This window comes from Phyllostomus discolor, chromosome X, assembly GCF_004126475.2.
Source record: "Phyllostomus discolor isolate MPI-MPIP mPhyDis1 chromosome X, mPhyDis1.pri.v3, whole genome shotgun sequence".
Classification (NCBI taxonomy): domain Eukaryota; kingdom Metazoa; phylum Chordata; class Mammalia; order Chiroptera; family Phyllostomidae; genus Phyllostomus; species Phyllostomus discolor.
The window spans coordinates 84,965,855-84,982,922 of record NC_050198.1 but is presented as its reverse complement, the minus strand read 5'-3'; positions in this window follow the sequence as shown (position 1 = coordinate 84,982,922).

Below are 17,068 nucleotides of genomic sequence, written 5' to 3'. Positions count from 1 at the left end.
CCTATCACTGCTGTAACAAATTACCAAAAACTGAGTGGCTTTAAACAAAAAAGTTTTTTTCTTAGTGTTATGAATGTCAAAAGTCTAAAGTCAAGTTGTTAGTAGAGCTGCATTCCTGCTGGAGGCTCCAGGTGAGAATCTGTTTGTTTCCTGGTCTTTTTAGCTTCAGAGGCCATCTGCATTCCTTGGTTCATGACTCCTTGCATCTCTCCGATTTCTTTCTTCCATACTAGTATCTGCTACTACTCACTCTGCTCCTCCCGTCCGTCTTTTATAAGGACTTGCAGTGAGTTCAGGGATTTTTTTTTTTTTGGCGCGGTGGTGGTTGTTATCAACGAAGAGACAGGACCATGAGAGGCAGTAGTAGCACCCTAGCTTTCTTTGGGCAGTGCTTGGACAGACCAGTATGAGAAGGGAAGTCCCTCCCAACAAGAGGCCTTCCAGAGACAGAGGCATGGGGCTACCCCCCAGATGCAGAATAGGGCAAAGGAATTCCCAGGGAAGAAAGGGAAGTCAGAGGGGGGCTTGCATTTATTCTACATGACGTCATTCAGCAGCTCAGTGATGAGTGTCTGGTCAGCTAGCTCCGAAGGGCAGCAGCAGTTTAGGGTCTTTTGTAGCCCCAGGATTTGACATTTGTGGTTAGCAGGTGCTGGGTAAATTTTTGTGGAGTATGTAAAGTAGGTAGGCTCCAAATGGCTTTAAAAATATGAGGGGGTGGACTATATTTAAAGTGGTATGGTGTATGAGAATTTGAGTTTGGCAGCAGTGGGCTTTGGGCTAATGGTCCTAGTCTGCTCTGAAGAAGTAAACAACACAGGGGCTCATGGGCAGGGCCTCTTCTCCCAAGTCTCCCTGGGAATTGACCTTTCGGGTTTCCCTCCACTGGCTTTTCCAGATGAAAACTTCACTTCCCTTTGGGGCTGAAGGCTTCTCCCCAAACCCTCCTGAATGAACATGCCCTCACAGGGCCCACAGAATAAGAGGAGTGCTGAGAGAGGCAAGGGGCACCACAAAAACAGGGCACTAGTGTAACAGCAAAGGGGACAAGTATCAAACCATCTAAAGCCGGTGGAGATGCCCCACTTCTTGGAGGGAAGCCGAGAGCCCCACTTCCTGTGCCACACCCTCACAACACTCAAGGAATCACCACGTTTGTGCCCAGAGCTCCCTGGGTGCAGTGCCCCGCATTCAGGCACACGGCCATGCAATGGACCTTATCTCTGAGACCCACCAAGGCCAAGGCACCTCAGCCATTTGTGTTGGACCAGAGTTTGGATCCTTGGTCTGGACTTGGTGCTACTGGCCACCAGCTGGTGGATGCCGCTCATCCTCGCAAAGGGCCAGAGTGCCTTCGCAGGTGGATGCAGCTGGTTTTCAGACCCACCAGGTGCCCCAGGAGCCCGATGACAGCTCTCAGAGGAGACGAGCTTCTGATTGGGCTTCCAGGAGGTCAGTGGAGAAACCCTTGGGTCACTGCTGAAGCTTTGCCATGGGTGGGTGGCTTTGGCCTGACAGGCACTCCATGAAGCAGATCCTGGAGCTGCTGGTGTTGGAGCAATTCCTTACCACCCTGTCCCAGGAAGTCCACAGCAGTGTGCAGAGCTGCCCAGAAGCTGTGACTCTGAGAGTACAGGCAGAGAGAGCTTGTGAGACTGAGGGAATAGGGGAGTGTGAGAGAGAGAGAGAGGTTTCACCTGTGGTTGGTTGGCCCCAAAGACTGTGACATCACAGAGTCTTACTTCCCCATTTGGATTGTCTTGATTGGCCTGAGTAGACCTTTCCTGGCCAAGTTGACCCCTTGTAGTGTAGCCTGGAACTTCCATCCCCCAGATTTCCCGCCAAGAGCACAGAGTGAATAGTGAAGGGTGCCTGTTTCCACAGGGAGGCAGTGTGGCTACTGCAACAGTTAGTGCTGGCTGTGGACTTAGATCAAAGGGGTTCGAATCCTGGCTCTGCTGGCTGCCCACTAGCTGTGTGACTTTTGGCAAGTTACTCTTCCTCCTTGGGCCTCAATTTCCCGCCCTGGTAAAATGGCTTCTAGGGTTGTTTTGAGGATTAATGGGACAGCAGCATGTATGTTGTGATGACACTGCTGGCACCTAGTTAGTGCTTAAAACCGTTAGCTGGTTTGGCATGGTGGTAGGTGCCCGTGGTCGCAGCGACTCAGGAGGAGAGGTGCACCTGGCCCCGGATTACATTAGCTACTGGAACTCAGCTCCAAAAGAGTCCCCCAAGCTGAAAAGGAGACAGGTGAGGAACAGTTATTTGGCCAGGTAGAAGGGAAGAAGGGTTTTGGAATGGCCTCCTTGACACCAGCAGGATGGGGCATAGCTGCTAACAAGAAAACGTTTCCAAAGTCCAGGTTCTTAATATGGAGTGAAAGACCTCGGAAATGGTGGTTTGGGTTTTTCTGGAGGAGGGAAGAATCTCTTAATACAGTCCCTCTTTTAAATTAAAATTTTAATTTTGACATTGCTGAAGTTCACAATGCAGTTGAAAGAAATAGAGAGGTCTCCTTTACCCCTTCACCTCATTTCCCCAATGGTAACATCTTGCAAAACTATAGTACAGTATACAATCAGGATATTGACATTAATATGGTCTGGATACAGAACAGTTCATCACCACAAGCCTCCCTCCTGTTGCTCTTTTATAGACATCCTGTCTTTCCCATCCACTCTTCTCCTACCTGTTCCCACATCCCTCACTGCTGGCAACCACTGATCTGCCCTCCCTTTGTATAATGTTCTCATTTCAAGAATATTTTTATCTTCATATGAAGATACATTTATTGATTTTTGAGAGAGAGAGAGAGAGAGAGAGAGAAAGAGAGAGAGAGAGAGAGAGAGAACCATCGATGTGAGAAACGTCTATTGGTTGCTTCCCATATGTGACCAAACCTGGAACCAAGCCCGCAGTGTAGGTCTAAATCCGCAATGTAGGCATGTGCCCTGACCGGGGATTGAATCTGAGACCTTTTGGTGGACAGGAAGGTACTCCAACAAACTTAGCCACACAGCCAGGACCCAAGAATGTTTTATAAATGGGAATGGCATCCTACCTCTGCCTCTGGTGCTGTCTTCCCCTGAATTCTCTCCCATGCCTTCCTCCTCTGAACATATCAATACCTTTCCATTTAAAGTTAAGCCCTCAGAGGATCCTAATAGACCTCAAGTTTAACTTGTTCCCTGGACTATAGCTGAATTAGGAGCCATTGTTAAAGAATTTCCCAAGGTAACTGAGTATCCTCACAAGTGTGCTGGAAAATGCGATATTTTTATTCAGACTTTTCAGCCTGGGTCTTCTGATTTATAGCAACTAACTCATATGCCAGTTGGTGAAGGCCAGGCTCACCATTGGATGACAATTGCTTGATGGGAACATCCCAGAAGGGATTTCGAAAAACAAACCTCGAATTTGGGGAAGAAGCTAGAACACTAGCTTTGAGTAATTACAGTAGCTATCCCAAAGTCTGTTGATTGGAGCAAAAGTCAGACATGCTCAAAAAAGTCTCACAAATCTGTTCATGACCATTATAATCAACATCATGTAATTTTTCAAGAAAATTCTGGTCTCCCTTCAGACACTGATTCCACTTGGGTGACCTTTAACTCTGCGTGTTAATAGGCTGAACTGAGATCTTGCTGTTTTAGTTAAAAGGACCAGGCTGGAATGGGAAACCATGTCCACCCTAGATTTGGTTAATTTGGCCCATCAGCTTGCTTGTACTCTACATGAGCTGCCTAGAAGATTGCCAAGATTTTCAATTTCCAGCCCTGGCAAATGAAGGCCCTGGCTTATATGAAACCAAAAGACTCCAAGCTTCTGCTCTTATCTCAGAGCCAGGACATTGGAAAAGGGATTGTTGTAAGTTTAAGCACTTCAGGTGCTCTCAGCCTTCTAACCAGCCTTCCCAAGGTCCTCCTATTCCCCAGTGATGGGGCTCCAAGGAAGTACAGGGGCTTGACCCAATCCCCCTTCTTAATCTGCTTGGAAAAACTGTTCTTCAAGTTGGTAATGAATCTCTCTGTGTCCTTACTGACACTGACTCAGTTTTCTACCCAACTTAATTGAAGCGGTCCCTGCCTCAGAGTAGTAAAATAGTTCAAGAAGTGGGAATTTCAAGTATCTCAACAGGTTCTTGCCTCTGCACCTATTCCTGTTTGCTTAGGGCCCTTGAAGAGATAAACAGACTTTTCTCCTTAGTTCTTCTGCCCATATTACTTTATTAAGCTGAGACTTCCTAGAGAGGTATTGTACCATTAAATCTTTCTCTTCACCATCCCTTCTATTTTTGCTGGGTGTGGAGAGATGTTTGCTAGATGCCAGTAGACCAGTCCTGCATTTCCCGCCTTCCTTTGAGGGGTGGGCGGCTGGGTGCCTGCAGCTACTTCCATTCATGAGCCTGTCTTGGGATGGGCACCAGCGCTTACTGCTACTTACATTCCTACGTATGTGGACAAACAGTGGCCCCGTGCACATGCCTGTGCCTGTGCCTCTTCTTAGGCCCTCAGCCACCTCGGTGCTGGAGGGAGCCCTTCAGAGCCAGAGCACCCAAAGAAGCCCGCTCCCTATACCCACAGTAGTAGTACCCACTTCAGGTCACCTGGGACACACTTCCTGCCCGACCTTGACCTGCTGAGTTCTCCTGGCAGGTCCTGCTGCTGGCTGTCCTAGAGGTTCAGACCATCTAGGCTTCACCCTGACCTCCTCTCAGGCAGAGATGCATTTTCTTCCTTAGGGTTCTGGGGGAGTGGTGACAGGGACCTCCTCTAAGTGAAGTGGTACAGGTGGGGATGGGAATTCACAGGAGGGGATGTGGCCAGGGTCAAGATTCTGTACTCTCGGTGGTGGGAGAATTTCAGGCCTCAGCTTGCTAAAATCTCTGATTTCTGTGCCACACCTGAAACCCTGAGGTGCTGACCCTGGCGAGGGAACCAATGAGGACACTTTTAATAAGTGTTCCTGGGATCTCACTGGTCCCTTGTTATAACATTTCCGTTTTGACTCATTCGAAGTTCTTGCCTTATGAAACATGGGAGACCTCAAACTCAACACAAATAATGCACTAAATAAAATTATTATATTATTAAAATATCTCAGAAATTAAATAGTTACCATGTGAACCAGCAATTTCACTCCCTAGTACAGTTACAAGACAACTCAAACTATGTGTCCACACAAGCAATCATACACGTATTCATAAAAACCTCTTTTTAGAGGAAAAAACATGTATGTCCATCCATTGATTATTGAATAATCAAAGTGGTCTATCTGTGCAATGGAGGGGTATTTAGCCATATAAAAGCATGAAGTAGTGGTGCCTTCTACACCATGGATGGCTTGTGAAGACATTTTGCTACCTGAAGGAAGCCAGTCACAAAGCAGTATGCGTTGTATGACTCCATGTGTAGGAAAAACACGGACTAGGCAAACCCAGAGAACCAAAACTGAAATGGGTGGTTGCTAAGGCTGCTGGTACTGGGGATAATGATGATGATTGCTGATGGGTATCTCTATTTTGGGGGGCAGGGATGTTGAAAAGTTCCTGGAATTTGTAGTGATGCTGTTTGCAGATGAATATACTTCATGAACATACTAAAAAGCCCTCAAATTTTACATTTTAGAGAGTAATATTCATGGTATGTTAATTTTGTCTCTAAATGAGTGAACACAGTCCCCTCCATCTTGATTGACCTTGTCTCAAAAAGTATCTCTGGTATTTCAACATATACTGCTCTTTAATTTTTAAATGTATTTGTATGTAAGTATAGTTGGTATACAATCTTATATCGGTTATATTAGTTTTAGGTGCACAGTATAGACATTCAACATATTTATACCTTGCAATGTGATCACCCCACTAACTCTAGTAATCATCTGTCACTGTGTAAACTTGTCACAGTAGTATTGGCTGTACTCCCTTTCTCCTTGTACCTATTCCCCCACCCCTGCCCTTTCTGTTAACCATCCTTTTGGTCTGTGTTTCTGTGAGTTTGTTTTTGGTTTTGTTTTTTTTAGATTCCACATAAGGTACTGGTCTTTCTCTGCCTGAATTATTTCACTTAACATAACACACTCTAGGTCCATCTGTGTTGTTGCAAACGGCAAGATTTCATCCTTTTCTATTGATGCATAATACTCCAGGGTGTGTGTATGCGTGTCTTCTTTATCCATTTATCTATTGGTGGAAACCTGCACTGCTTCCGTACCGTGACTATTGTAAATAATGCCGCAATGAACATAGATTCTTGAGGAATCTCTGTACTGTTTTCTGTATAGGCTGGATCAGGGTGCAGTTCCACCAACAGTGTACAAGTGCTCCCTTTTCTTCACACCCTCCCCAACAGGTTATTTCTTGACTTTTTGATGATAGCTATTCTGATTGGTGTGAGGTGGTATCTCATTGTGGTTTTGATTTGCATTTTTGTGATGATTGGCTATGTTGAGCATCTTTACATATGTCTATTGGCCATCTGTGTATCTTCTTTGGAGATAGGTGTATTTTTGCCCTCTGCCTAGTGTTCGATTGGATTGTTCTTTTTTCTTTTGTTATTGAATTGTAAGAGTTTCTTATATATTTTGAATATCAACCCTTCATCAGATGTATCGTTAGCAAATATATCCTCCCATTGAGTAAGTTTTTTTTGTCTTGTTGAAGGTTCTCTTCACAGGGCAGAAGCCTCTGAGTTTGATGATGTCCCATTTATTTATATTTGCTTCTGTTTTTCTTACTGGGGGGGCTTATCAAATGAGATATTATTCAGAGTGACCTGACTGGTGTGGCTCTGTGAATTTAACGTTGTCCTGAAAAGCCAAGGGTTGCTGATTTGATTCTGGGTCAGGGCACATGCCTGGGTTTCAGGTTTGATCCCTCTATTTCTCCATCCCTTCCTCTCCAGCTAAAAATAAATAAATAAAATCTTCTTTTCAAAAAGTTATTATTCAGACTGATGTCAAAGAGTTTACTTCCTACATTTTCTTCTAGGAGAATTATGTTTTCAGGACTTACCTTTTAGTCTTTAACCCAATTTGAGTTCATTTTTGCATATGGTCTAAGAGGTTAGTCCATTATCTTTTTTCTTTCTTTCTTTTTTTTTTGCATGTAGCTGTCCATTTTTCCAAGCACCAGTCATTGAAGAGACTGTCATTAATCCAGTTTATGTTTTTACTTCCTTTGTCATAGATTAGTTGACCAAATAATTTAGGGTTTTTTTCTGGGTTGTCTATTCTGTTCCATTGATCTCTGGGTCTGTTTTGTGCCAATACCACATATTTGGATTTTTGTAGTTTTGTACTATAGTTTGAGATCAGAGAGTGTGATACCTCCTATCTTATTCATCTTTGTCAAGATTGCTGTAGCTGGCCAGGGTCTTTTTCTGGGCTCCACATGAATTTTAGGATCATTTGGTTTATGTCTGAGAAGAATGACACTGGTATTTTGACAGGAATTTCCTTGAATCTGTAAATTAGTTTGGGTAGTATGGTCATTTGAACAATATTAATCCTTCCAATATAGCCTTCCATTTACTGAATTTTTCAGAGTATAAGATGCACATTTTCCTTTTTTTCTCTCTGCCCCTCCCCCAATTTGGGAGGAATAATGGTTGTTAATGCTGCTGCTGAGTTCTGTTTACATTTACATTGGTGAAATATTATGTTATTTATGTTATTAAATATTTTACCACATTTTTGCTTTAAATTTTTCCCCTATTTTCCTCCTCTAAAATCTACATGCGTCTTATGGTCTAAAAAATAGAGTGCTTATGTCTTCTTTGGTTTCTTTCTTCGGTGTCTTAGAGTTTTTAGAATACAGGTCTTTTGCCTCCTTGGTTAAGTTTATTCCTAGGTATTTTACTCTTTTTGATGCAATTGCCAACATATCCTGCTTTAACTGAAAACTTCCCCTTTCTTCCTGATCATCCAACAGCAACTTATAGGTGCTTTAGACCCTTCTCAGAAGACTTGCCTGGCCTGTTAATAGAAAGTCTGCAGGTCCAGCAGCCCGCAGTTTTCTGTATGTAACTTTTGTTACATAGTCCCATCATTATTCTGTATACTTGTTTGTCTCAGACACCAGCGATTGACTGTGAGCCAGCTACCTTCCGGGTCTTTACAGTGTCTGTGTGCCCTGGTGAGAGCCCGGTACATGTCTTTCTCATTCCACCTGAGAATTTCACACATCTGCTATTTGTGCATCGATACTCTTAGGGGTTCATCCTTTTTCAGGAAATATACTGGGCTGGGTGTTATTGTATTACCAAAATTCAGTGAACTCAGTATTGGAGCTATTGGGGAAAACAAAAACAAAAACAAAAAATATATGTCCTCAGTAAAATCTAAAATACCTTTGCCTACTGAACACTAGTTAAATTCACCCAACCAGAACTCATGGAAACCTGGATTCCTAGCCAGTCACTCATGGGGCTTTTGCCCATCCAGGCATCAGAACTTTGTAACTGACCTGAAAGAGTGGTCAGCATGGCCCATTTTGAGAGTCATATATCAGCACAAAAAATGACATCCACAGTTCATGACTAGTGAAATAGCATTACTCTTCCATAGAGAGAATATGGTCTAAAGGTGATACAAATATGGCTCAGTCCCTGGCTGGTGTGGCTCAGTGGATTGAGTGCCGGCCTGTGACCAAAATGTGGCTGGTTCAATTCCTAGTCAGGGCACAGGCCTGGGTTGTAGGCCAGGTGCCTGATTGGGAACATGCAAGAGGCAACCAATTGATGTTTATATCCTTCTGTTTGTCCCTTTCTTCTGCTTTTTGCCCTGACTGGTGTGGCTCAGATGATCGAGTGCTGGCCTGTGAACCAAAGGGTTGCTGGTTCAATTTCCAGTCAGGTCACATGCCTGAGTTGCAGGCTAGGTCCCCAGTGGGGTCACATGAAAGGTGACCCCACATTGATGTTTCTCTCCCTCTCTTTCTCTAAATATAAATAAATAAATAATCTTTAAAAAAAGAAAATGGCTTAGAAATTTGATTAATCTGGGCTTGAATTCTTGCTCTGGTCAAGTAGCTCAATCTACTAAACTCAAGTTTCTAACTGCAATATGGGAGTGATCACCTTTTCTTTGTAGGAGAACTACAGAGGCATTAAGAAGGGAATGTATGCCATGTAAACAGTGCCTGGCATAAGCACTCATGAAAGAGTGTTTGAAATGTCAAGCAACAGCCCTGGCTGGCGTAGCTCAGTGGATGGAGCTCGGGCTGGGAACCAAAGTGTCCCAGGTTCAATTCCCAGCCAGGGTACATGCCTGGGTTGCAGGCCATAACCCCCAGCAACCGCACATTGATGTTTCTCTCTCTCTCTATCTCTCTCCCTTCCCTCTCTAAAAATAAAAATAAAATAAAATCTTTTAAAAAAAAGAAATGTCAAACAACATACATAAGATTTTCTGGTTCCATGCTGGTTGGGTCATTTGGGGAAGGAATTGAGTCCAAGGGGGGAAGGGTAGGTGAGGCGTGCCAGGCCACTCAGGGCTCTTCAGCAGCAGGCCATGAAGTAGCTTTCGGTGAAAGTTCTGAAATGCATCCTGACTGCAGCTGTGGCATCAAGTTAGGATACAGTCTGAATTCAACCTGGCTACTGGAATTCTGGTAGTTAAAGCAAAATGCTCAAGGCTCTTCAGCACAGAGCATGGCTACACCAAACCTGAGTTTAAGAAAAGCCCTCTCAACAACATGAAACTAAAAATATTTTTGTCAGCAAAGAAAACCATCAACACAATAAAAACACAACCTACTGAATGGGCATAGATATTCACCAATGATACATAAACGATAAGGTGTTAATATGTAAAATCTATTTGAAGAAAAAATACATATAAAATTCAACACCAAAAAAACAAAAATTCCAATTTAAAAATGGGCAGAGGACGTGAATAGACACTTCTCTAAAGGGGACATACAGATGGCTATCATCATTTCAACTATCAATATATGGAAACCTGGTTCAGTGGGGATAGCCACTGACTTTTTAAATCATTTGAATTTTATTGATTGTGCTATCATTATTTTCAAATATATAAAACAGAAAGTAAATGTCAATGATGCTAACAGTATTATAATGATAATTTCACAATATATATGTGTGTATCAAATCATCACGTTACACACCTTAAACATACACAATTGTATATGTGCATTATTTGTCAGTTAAGCTGGGGAAAAAAGAATGAGAGAAGAAGGGATGGAAGGGGGAGAGGGAAAGGCGAAAAGGAAAGAGTGAGAGAGAGGGGAAGGGAAAGAGATAAAAAAAATGAATCCCCTATAGGAGGTCAAAATCTTACACCTCTATTTCACAAAAATTTAGCCATAACAGAGAGGCTTATGGTAAGTATTGAACCTGGAGAAACCACACCACAGGAAAACAAGTGTCTCCACTGTCTTGAGCAACAGAAAGAAAAGAAACTCTGTTGTTGTTTCTGCTTCTAGTTCCAACTTCACCTCTTGTGAATTAAACCCAGCTGCTGTCCCCACCCCAAGCTTGAATATGCATTTCTGACCTTAGCAATTTATTTTTGGTCATAAAATCGAACAGTCTGTATGTGGTTTCCCCTCCATTTTCCCTCTGTGATTTGGATTCTCTATTTGTCCATAGAGATCATTATCTCACTTTTAGGTGGGGATATATGTGTTACTTTTTTACAAAATATAACTCCTCTATCATTGCTGTGGACTTTGGGGAGAAAGAGGATTTTTCCCCATGAAAGATTATCATGCTGATATGCACTGACTTTTTCTTTCCTCGTGTAACATATCTGAAATTAGGATTTGTATTGTGATTGATGACATTTTAGAGAAAATGTAGTATAGAATTGCGGTTTGTTAATATCTGATTTACACTACTTTTTAAAAATTTTACTTATTTATTTTTTAGAGAGGAGAAGAGAGGGAGAAAGAGAGGGAGAGAAACATCAATGTGTGATTGCCTCTTGCACCCTGTACTGGGGACCTGGCCTGAAACCCAGTCATGTGCCCTGACTGGGAATCAACTGGTGACCCTTTGGATCACAGGCTGACGCTCAATCCACTGAGCCATACTAGCCAGGGTGAAGTCATTTGATTTTTATTGATTGTATTTTCATTACGTTCAAATACACAAATCAGAGAATAAATGTAAAATAAAAGAAAAATATTGATCTCTGCCCTCAGTTCCTGGCACAGAGCCCCTAAAGCTTCTATCATGTCCTAAATGATAAGAATACTAGGAGCATCTCTTGTTCTAATATTTGGTCCTTGACTCCAGTTGTGTTTTCTTTTAATTAGAAACATTTTTATTTATTTCTATTTTTTAACATTTTTTACATTTTAATTGTTGTTCAAGTACAGTCTTCTGTCTTTTACTCCCATCCCAGCCCACCTCCCTAGTTCTCCCCACCTCCCTCCCATTTCCACACCCCCTAGTTTTTGTCCATGTGTCCTTTATACTTGTTCCTGTAAACCCTTTCCCTCTTCCCCTGAAATTCCCTCCCCTCTCCCCTCTGGTCACTGTCAACCTGTTCTCTATTTCAGTGTCTTTGGTTATATTTTGCTTGTTTGTTTTATTGATTAGGTTCCTGTTAAAGGTGAGATTTTATGGTATTTGTCTTTCACAGACTGGCTTATTTCACTCAGCATAATGCTTTCCAGTTCCATCCATGCTGTTGCAAAGGGTAGGAGCTCATTCTTTCTGCTGCACACAATTCCATTGTGTAAATGTACCATAGTTTTTTGATCCATTCATTTACTGATGGGCACTTAGGTTGCTTCCAGCACTTGGCTATTGTAAATTGTGCTGCTGTGAACATTGGGGTGCATAGGTTCTTTTGGATTGGTGTTTCAGAGTTCTTAGGATATAATCCTAGCAGTGGAATTGCTGGGTCAAAAGGCAGATCCATTTTTAGTTTTCTGAGAAAATTCCATACTGTTTCCATAGTGGTTGTACCAGTCTGCAATCTCACCAACAGTGCACCAGGGTCCCCTTTTCTCCACAACCTCTCCAACACTTGTTGTTTGTTGCTTTGTTTATGATGGCCATTCTGACCAGTGTAAAGTGGTATCTCATTGTGGTTTTAATTTGCATTTCTCTGATAGCTAGCGATATTGAGCATCTTTTCATGTGTCTCTGGATCCCCTGTATGTCCGCCTTGGAGAAGTGTCTGTTCAAGTCCTTTGCCCATTTTTTAATTGGGTTGCTTGTCTTCTTAGAGTAGAGTCGAGTAAGCTCTTTATATATTTTTGGAGATTAAACCCTTGCCTGAGGTATCATTGGAAAATATGTTTTCCCATACAGTTGGTTCTCTTTTTATTTTAATGCTGTTTTCTTTAGCCATGCAGAAGCTTTTTATTTTGATGAGATCCCATTTGTTTATTCTTTCCTTTATGTCCCTTGCTCTAGGGGACATATCAGTAAAAATGTTGCTGCGTGAAATATCTGAGATTTTCCTGCCTATGTTCTCCTCTAGGACCTTAATGGTGTCACAGCTTATATTTAAATCTTTTATCCACTTTGAATTTATTCTGGTGTATGGTGTAAGGTGGTGCTTGAGTTTTATTTATTTATTTTTTTGCATGTACCTGTCCAGTTCTCCCAACACCATTTGTTGAAGAGGCTATTTTTACTCCATTTTATGTTGCTGCCTCCTTTGTCAAATATTAACTGACCATAGAGACTTGGGCTTATTTCTGGGCTCTCTGTTCTGTTCCATTGGTCCATGTGCCTGTTTATATGCCAGTACCAGGCTGTTTTGATTACAGTGGCCTTGTAATACAGTTTAGTATCAGGTATTGTGATCCCTCCTACTTTACCCTTCTTTCATAAAATTGCAAGATATTCAGGGTCATTTATAGTTCCATCTAAATTTTTGAAGTGTTTGTTCTATGTGAAGTATGCCATTGGTACTTTAATAGGTACTGCATCGAATCTGTAGATTGCTTAGGGTAGTATGGACATTTTGATGATGTTAATTCTTCCAATCCACAATCACGGTATATGTTTCCATTTGTTTGTGTCTTCCTTGATTTCTTTCTTCAGTGTTGTGTAGTTTTCTGCATACAGGTCTTTTACCTCTTGGTTAGGTTTATTCTTAGGTATTTTATTTTTCTTTTTGCAGGATTGAATGGGATTTTTTTTCTTGATCTCTGCCTCTGCTGTTTCATTGTTGGTATACAAAAATGCCTTTGATTTCTGGATATTGACTTTGTATCCCGCTGTTTTGCCAAATTTATTTAGTAAGTCGAGCAGTTTTTTGGTGGAGTCTATAGGATTTTCTATGTACATTATCATGCCATCTGCAAACAGTGACAGTTTGTTTCCTCCTTTCCGATTTGGATGTCTTTTATTTCCTTTTCTTGCCTGGTCACTGTGGCTAAAACTTCCAATACCATATTGAGTAGAAGTGTTGAAAGTGGACAACCTTGTCTTGTGCCCGATCTTAGTGGAAAAGATTTTAATTTTTGCCCATTGAGTATGATGTTGGCTGTAGGTCTCTCATATATGACCTTTATTATGTTGAGGAATGCTCCCTCTATTTCCACTTTGCTGAATGTTTTTATCATAAATGGTTGGCCCCAGTTTTTGACATGAAGTTTCTAAATCTTTTGGAATCTCCCAGGTAATAAGAGTATCTTTTGCTTCATTGACGTGATTCTTTGTGGGTTCCTAAATAGCTGCAGGATTGGGGCTGATCACCAGAAAGACCAAGCCATAATTAGAAGCTTAGAACATTTAGCCTCACTCCCCAATCCTCTGGGGAGAGAGGGGCTAGAAATGGAGTTAATGATCAATCATGCCTACATGATAAAGCCTCCATGAAAAATGAGGTTCTTACACTCCTGTCACTTACAGGGAAATGGGCTACAAGGTGATGAAACACCAGAATAATTCCCTTCAGGGAAGTAGAGGACCTCCCTAAGGGAAGCCTGGGGATAGGCAGATACATGGGTACTGTCTGAAGAGAAATCCCTCAGACCTGAGATCTTATGCTACCAAACTTGTGTTTCTCTGAGGTATCTGCAGCCCTTGTGTTGGAATCAGTTTCTTTTTGCCACTGTAAGTCTCACTCAGACAAATGGAGCCTGAGAAGGTGAAGAAGAAATTTTTCTTGGTGTTTCCTAGGTCTTCCTTTCTACTTCATCCCTAAATCCCAGTCGTAGAATACAACTGCTTCCTGAAGATGGCCTGGCCACCTTCCCTCCTTCTTTTCTCTAGGTTGTCCAGGAGATCTGATATGGCACTCATCACTGCTCCTCTCAACCTTGGCTACTGCCCTCTTCCCTCATATATTCATGATTGCTGATCTTCAGGAGTTTCCCTCACTCCTTGTCAGTTCTTCCATGGCTTTGTTCCTTGGCTGAATCCACATGTTAATAAGGAACCAGCAGCACAAAGGGAGAAGAGGAAGGCAAACAGAAGGATGAGAATAGAAGGGCTTAGCAGAAACTGTGTAAAGCTGTTGAGCCAGATAGTGCTTTTGTAGAGAGTACCCTCCTTTAAATTGGAAACAGGTCTCCCCATCCTCAGCCATCCTCAGTTATTGTGTCCATTCCTCTGGGAAGAGTGGAACACACTAACTCTTACTATATCATATCCCTGGGCACCTCTCCCATGCTGTGGTAATGGAATTGGCAAAATGTCAGGAGCAGAGCTGGCCTGTGGCAGGGGGAGTAAGGTGGTGAAAAGGAACCTGAACAGTATTTTGGTTAGAAGCCATCCCTGTTTTCTGGGAGGAAGAATGCAAAGAGCTGGTGTCACTGCCATGCCCTTGTGCCTCAGCCACAGCAGGCAGCAGCTTTCTACTTACTGAGCCCATGACTTCCAACCCCAGGCCTTAAAATGCAGAGCTGAGTGGAAAAGGACTGCTGTCCTCTGCTCCCTCAGCTCCTTTCTCATCCTCTTTACCCACACAGTCTTTTCCCTGGTATCCCTCACTTCCTGAGACAGGAACACAGATACTGGAATGTGAACCCTCACCTCTCACACCTGGTTCAGGTCAGCTTTTGTTTCCTGTGGGTTCTGAATTTGGAACATTCTGCCACTTCATTCTGTCCCCTGGTCAAATAATTTGTGTACTTATCCAGTCCCTGGGCTTTCATATGCTGTCTTCCTGTTGTCTTCAGAAAGGCAGTGGAGTTCACATATCATAGCCAAATACTATGGAGGTAGTGGACAAGTAAAAAGCAGAGTGACACCTCTCCCCTTTATTCCATTCTGCCATTTCTTTCCTTAGTGTCCAATGTGTTTGTTTTTTAGAGATGGTGAGGGCTGATACAAGTGGTCAGAACGCATGGGAAATTGGCCTTAGGAGGCTGTGTCAGAGAAGTGAAAAGGAAGAATAGGTACTGATGTGTCAGCCAGAAGCCTTCAATTTCTAAATCCCATTCACACCAGGGGAATAAGAATGTCCTTTCTTCCTGGAGCCCCTGGAGCCAAAGAGCAGTGGAGTTTGACCTTGGAATCAGGAATCTTCAATTCTCTTCCTGTTTCTGTCCATTCATCTGTAAAGGCCATCCTGACACCTTAAAAAAACTGACCTCTAAAATAGGACCTATATTCCATTTTTGACCTCTCCTGGGAATGCTAGATGAGAACCTACAAAATGAGCTTTCAAGCTAACAGGTGTTGTAACAGAGATTGGCAGCTATGTGAATATGGAGTGCCTTTCTGCTGACCTATCAGGAACTTTCCTGAATCTTACGAGTGGGCAGTAACTGCTGGCTCCATTGATGCAGTACTTCCTTCTACTTTTGAGTTTTCCTCCTTTCTAAATGTTACACAAATGGTGATAGTAGTAGCAGCTATCCAGGGTGCTATTATACATGGACTCACGCAAAGAGAGTGCACTTTGTAAGAACTTCTAATTCCCCCTTAATTCCAAGGGCACAATATTATTAAGTTCTACAAAGGATGGTGGGGCAGTCAGTCTTCAAACTTTGATTATAATGGGGTCTTTTCTTTCCAGGCCATTTCCTCCTCTAGGCTTAGCTCTTTATTTTTTTTTAAGATTTTATTTTAGTTTTAGAGAGGGGGAGGGGAGGAGAGAGGGAGAGAAACATCCATGTGTGGTTGCCTCTCGCACATCCCCTACTGGGGACCTGGCCCACAACCGAAGCATGTGCCCTGGCTGGGAATTGAACCAGCAACCCTTTGGTTCGCAGGCCTGTGCTCAATCCACTGAACTATACCAGCCAGGGTTCTTTCATTATTTTAATGACCATTCTATACTCACCTTACCCATCTTACGTTAGTTTGAGGATACATCTAATAGTGTAAATACTATCCATAAAAATCCCAACCCAGACATCACCTTCCCACCTTCTTCAGGCATCTGGTATATTTGCAGGTTCTGTTACTGATTAACAGTGTATGTAGCTGAAGAGGGTCATTAGCTTATGGTTTAACAATGAGTAGAGAGAAGCAACTCAGAAAAGAATGTCATACCAGAAGGCTACCATTCAGGCTATCATGAAGAGGCTCAAAAGCCAGCTGGAAATGATAAAAACACCATTAATTAGGGATGCTTAAAATCTAAACAAGCAGACGTCGATTTAAAATGACTAGCTGAAAGATGAAGAATGTTCCAAATGATTATGGAACATGTATGTGGTCCATCAGTGCTAGGCATGGTGACATGTCTCATTTAATCCTCACAGCAGCCCTGAGAGGAAGGAATTATCTACATTTTAGAAAACCAAAAAATGGCTTAGAGAAGTTTCTTGATAAAAAAAAAAATTTGAAGATATCTATTCCAAAGCAAGTTAACATCTCTAAATAATCTGCTAACAAGGTTTTGTTTAATGTTCAAATTTAATATGAAACATGCCATTTTCACAAAAAGATAAAATTTTATGAACCAATATATAGAAGCTTTAGTCAAAATCTTAAACTAGGATCAACTTCCCTTGACATCACATTGCTTCTCAGAAGATAATCACTGAAGCCAATAGGGAAGGAAGGAAACCATCAATATCGAAAGTTTCTATCTGATTTAGCTCTTAGTGGGGCCATCATTTTAAGCCATAGACCTTACTTTGATATGACACTTCTGGGCATTCCCTCCTGATATCTACTGT